The 9,740-nt window shown below is 48.3% G+C and overlaps 1 long non-coding RNA gene across 1 annotated transcript; it reads left to right on the plus strand.

Annotated features, from left to right (window-relative positions):
* Nucleotides 1–5,642: 5,642 nt before the first annotated feature.
* Nucleotides 5,643–6,207, plus strand: LOC117186467. Its single transcript, XR_004471536.1, has 3 exons — nucleotides 5,643–5,727; nucleotides 5,784–6,074; nucleotides 6,158–6,207. It is a non-coding gene; the product is annotated as an uncharacterized LOC117186467 (long non-coding RNA).
* Nucleotides 6,208–9,740: the final 3,533 nt, after the last annotated feature.

Raw genomic sequence — 9,740 nt, forward strand, 5'->3', positions numbered from 1 at the left:
TATTTGGGTGATCGCCTGCACTTTCTCCGGATCTTTCCTAAGTGCGCCGTCGCTACGATGTTACCCTAAATACTTTAAATATTTATAGCCGAATTTCGATTTTTTTCTTTCAATTGTCAGGTTTGCCTCCTTGAGACACTTGGCCACTTCCTCTAACAGGTGTATATGCTCCTCAAACGTCCGGGAAATAACTAGTAGATCGTCCAAGTATACAAAGACATGGCTTCGGAGTCGTTGTGGAATTACTCGATACATCCACCGACACAGCCGTTGGGCTGCATTGCACAACCCGAAGGGCATCGATTTAAATTGATAGAGTGGTCTGCCCGGCACCGTGAATGCTGTGTACGTCCGACTTTCAGGCTCCAGCTCTATCTGCCAAAATGCGTGCTTTAAATCGATGCTGCTTATGTACACAGTTTCCTCTACGCGGCTCAGGATTGACTCGATGCTTTGCAGCGGGTAAGCATCCTTCACGGTTAATTTGTTTAGTTTCCGCGCATCCAGACACAATCGGTTTTTTCCCGGCTTCCGTACCAGCGTCACGCGGTTGCTCCACGGGCTCTCGCTTGTTTCGATGACTCCGAGACGCAACAATTCGTCCACCTCGGCAAACAACAGCTCTTGCACCGCGGGAGATACCGGGTAAAATCGCTCCTTTACGGGTACGGCTCCCTCGATTAATTGAATTTCGTGCCTTTCGAGCGTCGTTCTTCCCAAACCATGTGTGTCGAATGCCCTGAAGTTGTTCTTCACCTGGTCCAGACGTGTCTGCTGCGTGTGCGTCAACTCGTGCGGTTCCGTTGGTTTACTCCTAGTCAGCACCTCAGCATCAATTTCGGCTAATTCCTTGTGTCGTTCTAGGCCTACTATATTCGGAGCCAGACCAAACTTCCGCCAGAAATCGACCGCTATGTACAGCGATTGTTTTAGCGAGGGACACAGGAACAACTCCATAGTCTGCTTCTGGCCTCCATACGTCATAGGTCCATACGTCGACACATGTCCCAGTATTTTATGAGGAGTGCCGCCCGCTGTTTGTACTGAGAATTTCTTTATGTCTTAAAATTTCAGCTCCAATTCTCCTATCAGTTCCAGGCCACCTTTCCCCAGAAGGCTCACCGATGCCCCTGTATCCAGTAGTCCCATCAGCGTCCTCGGGCCCAACTTCACTCGTGCGAATGGCCGTCATCCTGACGCATGGCCGAGTGGACTGCTGCACACACCTGGAGCCGCCTCCTCTTTCGCCCCTATCGCGGCTATCTTTCCTTCGGGTAATACAGCTTGGTTAACCTTATATATGGTAGTGTAAATATCCTTATTGCTACTTCTTTCCTTAGGGGTATCTAATTTAGCGTTGGATGGCCTTTCTATTGGCTGCTTCGCGGCGACGTGGAACTCGACTCCTCCAAATGCGTCGTGCTCCTTTTCGCGTTTCCCGGCCGACATTTAGGGCATTTAGGGAGGATGACCCCGGCCAGCCCGCACTTGTAGCAAAACAGGTTACGCACGGCTGACTCACACTCAAAATAGGTGTGACCCGGCTGAGCGCAATTCCAGCACTTCAGCTGGGTGCGATCGATTCCGGATTCCCTCGTCCTATGGACAGCATCCAAAGCCTCGGCCTGTTCCTCCGGGTCGTGAGTGTTCGCATCCAACTCATGTACTTTGTGCTCTTCCCTGCGCCTTTGTTGGCTCCCTATACCCTATTTGGTGGTTCTCTTGAGAGAATTACCCTGGTGGATAATCTAGGTGTTATGTTAGACCCCAAGTTAAAGTTTTCCGAACACATTTCTACCATGGTAAATAAGGCCATGGGCGTGCTTGGGTTTATAAAGAGCTGGTCAAAGGAATTTGACGACCCCTATATAACAAAGACTCTCTATACCTCGCTTGTTCGTCCGATCTTAGAATACGGCTCCTGTGTATGGTGCCCTCAGTACAAAGTACACCAGGGACCGTATAGAATCAGTACAGAAAAAACTTTTTACTCTTTGCTCTGCGGGGCCTTAACTGGGATGCGGGTGTAAGACTCCCATCTTACTCTAGTAGACTACTATTAGTAAACCACCCGTCCTTAGTTAACCGTAGAAAAATGCTTGGTGTGATATTTATGCACAACTTGATCAGGGGTGATATAGACAGCCCTGATCTATTGAGCCGCATAAACTTCACGATTCCTATTAGACTGACTAGAAATTTTTATACCGTTGTTCCTTCCACTTTGTAGATCGAATTATTCCTTGCATGAACCGTTTAGGGTCTTATGCTCGGATTATAATTCCCTCTACCATATTATATCCACCACTAATTCTCTTCCTCTTATTAAATTACTAATCCTTACACACCTTTTTAGTAATTAGTAATTGTAGTGGTATTTGTATTTTGATTGCATGCTTAGTCTCTTAGTAAGTTTAGTGCTAATTTTCCTCGAATGTTAGTCTAATAGCTATCTTTCTCGCATGTTCGCGTTCGGTTTGGCTACGCACCGTGCGTCATGCGGCAGCGCCCCTCGGTCGGTTGGGCGGGAGGAGGGCTGCGTTTTGCCTGGGATCCGCGCGTAACAGCCTTCTGCTGGTTTCACACGGGCCACTTGACGGTGCAGTAACTGCATCGCCTCTTGAAAGATGCAGTCATTGCATATCAACGTCCAAGATCAAAAATTGAATCCCTAATATTGATCTTTATGATCTTTTTTAGATCATAATCCGAGAACGGATTCAGCAATCTCGACCTCAACACCAACATCTCCTGGATGTACTGGTCTGCCGACTCCCCGTGGCGTTGTCGGCGTTCCCTGAGCTCTTGCTCTCGCTCGAACTCTGTCCGACGAGCTTGAAACTGCTGCTGGAGACCATATCTCAGATTCGGCCAGTCCGGCATTCCTACCGTCCGAACATGTATCCAGTACCAATCCCTAGCGTGGCCACTGACCAATGTGTGAAAGGCTTTCAACACCTCCGCCCACGGTACCTGATACGACGTCTGTAGATGCTTCACCCGGAATATGAACTCCGCCACGGGCTTCCCCTTTGGATCGCCATCGAAGCTAAGTCCCCATCTTCGTATCTGCCCTTGCTCCTGCCTAGCCTCTCCGAAACTCGATCGATTCCTGTTAGGGTTTACTCCTGCGCCCATCCCGTTGAACAGCCACTCCTCCACAGGTCTCTGATCGGCTTGGGTCCTCTGATCGGCCTCCAATGTTCGGTTGTCCACGAACAAGTGCGTTGGATGTGCTTGCTGGCTCGCGGGTGCTGTTGACCTCCTCCCAGACTGGTTGCATTTGATCCCCGGTTCCTTCCATTCGCATCACTCGCCGTTCGCTCCGCTTTTAATGAACCCACCACAGCGTTGATCTCTCGCATGAACTCTAGCATGTCCGCATTGCATTGACAATCGCAGCGCTTCCATTTGCTGCCCGAGCGACGCTCGGTAGGTCTCCTGTGCTTGGGCTAACGCTGCGCTCACGGCGGAGCTTAACTCGGGCGGTAACACCAGGTCCTTACGGGTTCGCTGTTGACCTCCTACTGCTCCGGCCTCTGGGTCTCCTGGTCCCTGGTCCTGGGATCGAGTCGTCGGCATGTTGTACGGCTGGTACCTGCGCTGTGCCTCCGGGCTACGCCTTGTCTTTCTCGACCCTATAAAAACCTCCGGGTCACTCATCAACCAATTTTCCTAACGTACTCCTTTCCTTCGTCTATTCTTTATTTACTCGCCAATGCGAATCGCTAAATTTACCTAACTATCTTGGTGAAAAATAAATTGGATTGTTTATTATCTTACTACCCTCCTCCACTAAACACCTGGTACCTGGCTAATTAACCCTAAATACCTTCAATCATAACGAGAAAATAAATAAATAAACAGTGCGATAAATAAATACGCGAATAATTAATTCAATGTTTAGATAACCAAATAAATAAATTTAAATACATAAATCGGTTAATTTAAATGAATAAATTGATAAATCGAAATATATAAATTGATTTAATTAAATAAATAAATAAACACCTACATCAACAATTAATAGCCTAATTAAATACAACACTAAATAACTAAATACTTCCTCTCCCAAACAAAAACTCTTTTTCCGATGACATGCCTAATGCAAACTTCTAAGATTGCTTTCTAACAATGCTAGCGAGGATCGTCAGTCCTCAAAAAAAAAGATGATTTCCCTTTGGGTTTTCTTAATTCGGCTTTCCAATAGTCTGCTAAATCACCAACAAAAAAAACCTATAATACCCAAAATGCTTCAGACAAAAATTCACATTTAATTTTTTTGGTGGGATGAGAGACAACTGCATTTATTGTTTTGCCGGTGAGCGGACCCCCTTCTTTTTCCCCTTGCTATTTACCTTCGCCTACTTTTTCTGAGTGCCAACTCCCTTTGCTGTTTCCTTCCTTAGATCACCGTGGATCCCCAGAATCGGACAACGACGTTAATGCCTCTGGACATAGCCCGGACCGACTCGACAGATCCTCCGGCACCTCTTCCTCTTTTCAGATCCGGACAGCGAACTCCACGAGTCGTACAACGAGGCTACTATCACCTGGTAATACCTGGACCACAACTCGGGACACACACTTCATTCCCTTCTACCTCCGATACATAACTACCATGTCCATTTTCCTCACTTCTACTCCTCTCAGCGGCTACGACGGCTAGGATTTATTCCCGGCTCGCGGACCGGCTGAGTTTCGTTCTACCAGGGTTCCATTTTACACCGGCCTTTAAGACTCGCGCTTAAAATCGATCCTTTTTATTCCAGTTGGGCACCATTTGTTATGACCCGCCTCTTTACCACCCTGGCCTATCGTTCCCAGCTAGCACACGGGGAAGTCAGGTGTGTTTCCGACCCGATAGACCAGGGGACGGATTAACAAAAACAAAAAAAAACATACAAAAATTGTCCTCGTTGGCACTCTCTTCAGCGGGATATTTGATATTATTATCCATGAGCGTGGTCCCACCCTTCCATGAGCGCCATTTTTTTTAATTCGCGCGCTCCCTTTTCATATTCAGGGTCCCGCTCTTCTTCTCGCTCTCGTCCCACCCAACTACCGTTTTCTACTCACTCATGACTACGTTTTACTTTCATATTATATTCATGTTATATTTTCTTATTTATCTATTTTTTTTAACAATATTAATTAATAACCTAGATTCTGCCGACGAATACAAATACGGTGTGTGGGGACACAAACGTGTCTCCAGTCAGTGCTCCGTTGGATTCCTTGGTGCCGGTGCTTCGCTGATGGTTCTCGCACCAGGTTTCCGGCCTGGCCAGTACCGGGCTGCTGCTGCCGATGTCCGCCGCTTCCGCTGATGTTGATGCCTGCCGCTGATGTCTTGGTGGGATCTTCGTCTCCACGATCACCAATTTTTTCTTCTTTTTTTCTTTCAGGGCACGTGCGGCCTCCTCTATTTTCCACCGGAAACTCCTCTTTTTTTCTTCTCGTCCCGTTTCGTTTTTTCTCACGCAACTCTGCCACTGCTTCCCAGGATCCACAATAGATGCCGCTGTCTTTTTCTTCTCCAGCCCTGATACCTATCGGCTCTCTCCAAAACCGCCCATAACACCACACTACCGTTTCCAGGATTACTCTGCCGAAACGGGAGTGCAAAGCAAGGCGGGCTTTTCAATTAAGGGGCCCCAAACGTAGGCCATCGCCTACTCCTCGCCTTGCTCAACACGAAACTCCGCTTATATATCTCCTGACCCGGTGAGTACCTAATTTCTCGAGCTTTTCGATTATACCTGTTCTTCGCTCCATTGTAGGCTTCATGAGAGTTTCCTCGGACCTCATCTCGGACTATTTCCATCTTATCACTCCTCGCCAAGGGTGACACTTGTGCATCATTTAGGGCGCCCAGTCTGCGTGCCAATTTATAATCACGGCCGCTAGTAAACATGTGCTGCCCAAACAACACAAAGTATGGCGACGTCCCGATGCCCGTGTGTATAGCACTCCTAGCCACACACTGGATATCCCTCAGCTTCTCGTCCCAGTACTGTCTGGTTCACTCGTTCGGCCGCGTTCGCCTGCGGTGCATAGTTCCCCGACTTCAGGTGCGTTATGCTTCTTCTATCCAGGAATTGAGAGAATTCAGCTGACACAAATTGTTTTCCATTATCCGTGTGTACTATTTGAGGCACGCCAAACTGCGCGAAGACCTCGGCGTGCAAGAATCGGAAGCCTTCAATCAGACATATCTGATATGTGATCGAGGACTATCAGTATGACTACATTGCCACTTCGAGTCCACTTCGAGTCGGAATATGGACCCTGGAAATCCAGGTACAGTTTTGAATCGGCCTCTCGGTATGGTTTCGGCCCCCATGAGTTTGACGGTGATCCTGTGTTGAATGTTTTTTTTTTTTTTTTTTCTTTGCAGGTGTCACAAATCAGCCACATATGACTTCACCTGCACGGTCATCCGGGGCCACCGTCCCAGTGTCCTCGCGATCCCTCCATGCATTGCCACATCGCTGTCGTGAGCATGTTGGATCAGTGTGCTCGTCAGGGCTTCTGGGATCCATAGCTTCCACGAAAACTCCTCTAATTTCCGGCCGGCCAAACTGTGTGCGCTTAAACAGCAGTCCTTCCTCCACCTTCAGGTCTGGGAACTCATCCTTATCGCTCTGGACCGACTCGATTTTTCTTCGGTAATCTTCATCCTCGAAGGCGGTGGTGTGGTGTCGAACTCCAGGAAGTCGATAGTGTCAACGTCAAAGGGACGTGACAGCGTATCGGCGACGATATTTTCCTTTCTTTTGCGGTGCTCAATTTCGAAGTCATAAGCCTGGAGAGCCAACGACCACCTGGCTAGCCTCCCATCCAGTGCCTTGAATCGCATGAGCCACTGCAAACTCGCGTGATCTGTTATCACCGTGAATGGCATCAGTTCTACGTATGCACGGAACTTCTCTATGGCTCTTACCGCCGCCAGACACTCCTTCTCTGGTACGCTATAGTTGAGCTGTGCCCCTCTTAGCTTAGAAGGAAGAGGAACTCTTAGGAAGAGAACTCCTCCAATCCCCACGTGGCTCGCATCACACTGGATAAAGAAGTGCTTCTTAAAGTCCGGGTGATGTAGCACGGGGGCGCTGGTAAGTGCTTTTTTGAGCTCATCGAACGATTTTCCTGCCTCCTCCGTCAGCTAAAATTGCCCTTTTCCTTTCAGACAGTCCGTCAGAGGAGCCGAGAGTGCCGAGAAATTTCGGATAAACCGCCGATACCAGCCAGCTGTCCCCAAAAATCTCCGGATTTGTTTCACGTTCCTTGGCATTGGTATTTGGGTGATCGCCTGAACTTTCTCCGGATCTTTCCTAAGTGCGCCGTCGCCTACGATGTACCCTAAATACTTTAAATATTTATAGCCGAATTTCGATTTTTTTCTTTCAATTGTCAGGTTTGCCTCCTTGAGACACTTGGCCACTTCCTCTAACAGGTGTATATGCTCCTCAAACGTCCGGGAAATAACTAGTAGATCGTCCAAGTATACAAAGACATGGCTTCGGAGTCGTTGTGGAATTACTCGATCCATCCACCGACACAGCCGTTGGGCTGCATTGCACAACCCGAAGGGCATCGATTTAAATTGATAGAGCGGTCTGCCCGGCACCGTGAATGCTGTGTACGTCCGACTTTCAGGCTCCAGCTCTATCTGCCAAAATGCGTGCTTTAAATCGATGCTGCTTATGTACACAGTTTCCTCTACGCGGCTCAGGATTGACTCGATGCTTTGCAGCGGGTAAGCATCCTTCACGGTTAATTTGTTTAGTTTCCGCGCATCCAGACACAATCGGTTTTTTCCCGACTTCCGTACCAGCGTCACGCGGTTGCTCCACGGGCTCTCGCTTGTTTCGATGACTCCGAGACGCAACAATTCGTCCACCTCGGCAAACAACAGCTCTTGCACCGCGGGAGATACCGGGTAGAATCGCTCCTTTAAGGGTACGGCTCCCTCGATTAATTGAATTTCGTGCCTTTCGAGCGTCGTTCTTCCCAAACCATGTGTGTCGAATGCCCTGAAGTTGTTCTTCACCTGGTCCAGACGTGTCTGCTGCGTGTGCGTCAACTCGTGCGGTTCCGTTGGTTTACTCCTAGTCAGCACCTCAGCATCAATTTCGGCTAATTCCTTGTGTCGTTCTAGGCCTACTATATTCGGAGCCAGACCAAACTTCCGCCAGAAATCGACCGCTATGTACAGCGATTGTTTTAGCGAGGGACACAGGAACAACTCCATAGTCTGCTTCTGGCCTCCATACGTCATAGGTCCATACGTCGACACATGTCCCAGTATTTTATGAGGAGTGCCGCCCGCTGTTTGTACTGAGAATTTCTTTATGTCTTAAAATTTCAGCTCCAATTCTCCTATCAGTTCCAGGCCACCTTTCCCCAGAAGGCTCACCGATGCCCCTGTATCCAGTAGTCCCATCAGCGTCCTCGGGCCCAACTTCACTCGTGCGAATGGCCTGTCATCCTGACGCATGGCCGAGTGGACTGCTGCACACACCTGGAGCCGCCTCCTTTTTCGCCCCTGGAACCTGTCCCGAGCCCGCTGTGCTCTGACTTCTCCCGTTCGGATACTCTCATCGACTTCGTTTCCCATTATCCGATTCCTGTTCGTACTGCCGCTATCTTTCCTTCGGGTAATACAGCTTGGTTAACCTTATATATGGTAGTGTAAATATCCTTATTGCTACTTCTTTCCTTAGGGGTATCTAATTTAGCGTTGGAGGGCCTTTCTATTGGCTGCTTCGCGGCGACGTGGAACTCGACTCCTCCAATTGCGTCGTGCTCCTTTTCGCGTTTCCCGGCCGACATTTAGGGCATTTAGGGAGGATGACCCCGGCCAGCCCGCACTTGTAGCAGAACAGGTTACGCACGGCCGACTCACACTCAAAATATGTGTGACCCGGCTGAGCGCAATTCCAGCACTTCAGCTGGGTGCGATCGATTCCGGATTCCCTCGTCCTATGGACAGCATCCAAAGCCTCGGTCTGTTCCTCCGGGTCGTGAGTGTTCGCATCCAATTCATGTACTTTGTGCTCTTCCCTGCGCCCTTTGTTGGCTCCCTATACCCTATTTGGTGGTTCTCTTGAGAGAATTACCCTGGTGGATAATCTAGGTGTTATGTTAGACCCCAAGTTAAAGTTTTCCGAACACATTTCTACCATGGTACATAAGGCCATGGGCGTGCTTGGGTTTATAAAGAGGTGGTCAAAGGAATTTGACGACCCCTATATAACAAAGACTCTCTATACCTCGCTTGTTCGTCCGATCTTAGAATACGGCTCCTGTGTATGGTGCCCTCAGTACAAAGTACACCAGGACCGTATAGAATCAGTACAGAAAAACTTTTTACTCTCTGCTCTGCGGGGCCTTAACTGGGATGCGGGTGTAAGACTCCCATCTTACTCTAGTAGACTACTATTAGTAAACCACCCATCCTTAGTTAACCGTAGAAAAATGCTTGGTGTGATATTTATGCACAACTTGATCAGGGGTGACATAGACAGCCCTGATCTATTGAGCCGCATAAACTTCACGATTCCTATTAGACTGATTAGAAATTTTATACCGTTGTTCCTTCCACTTTGTAGATCGAATTATTCCTTGCATGAACCGTTTAGGGTCTTATGCTCGGATTATAATTCCCTCTACCATATTATATCCACCACTAATTCTCTTTCTCTTATTAAATTACTAATCCTTACACACCTTTTTAG

Source organism: Drosophila miranda, chromosome XR (assembly GCF_003369915.1).
Source record: "Drosophila miranda strain MSH22 chromosome XR, D.miranda_PacBio2.1, whole genome shotgun sequence".
Taxonomy (NCBI): Eukaryota; Metazoa; Arthropoda; class Insecta; order Diptera; family Drosophilidae; genus Drosophila; species Drosophila miranda.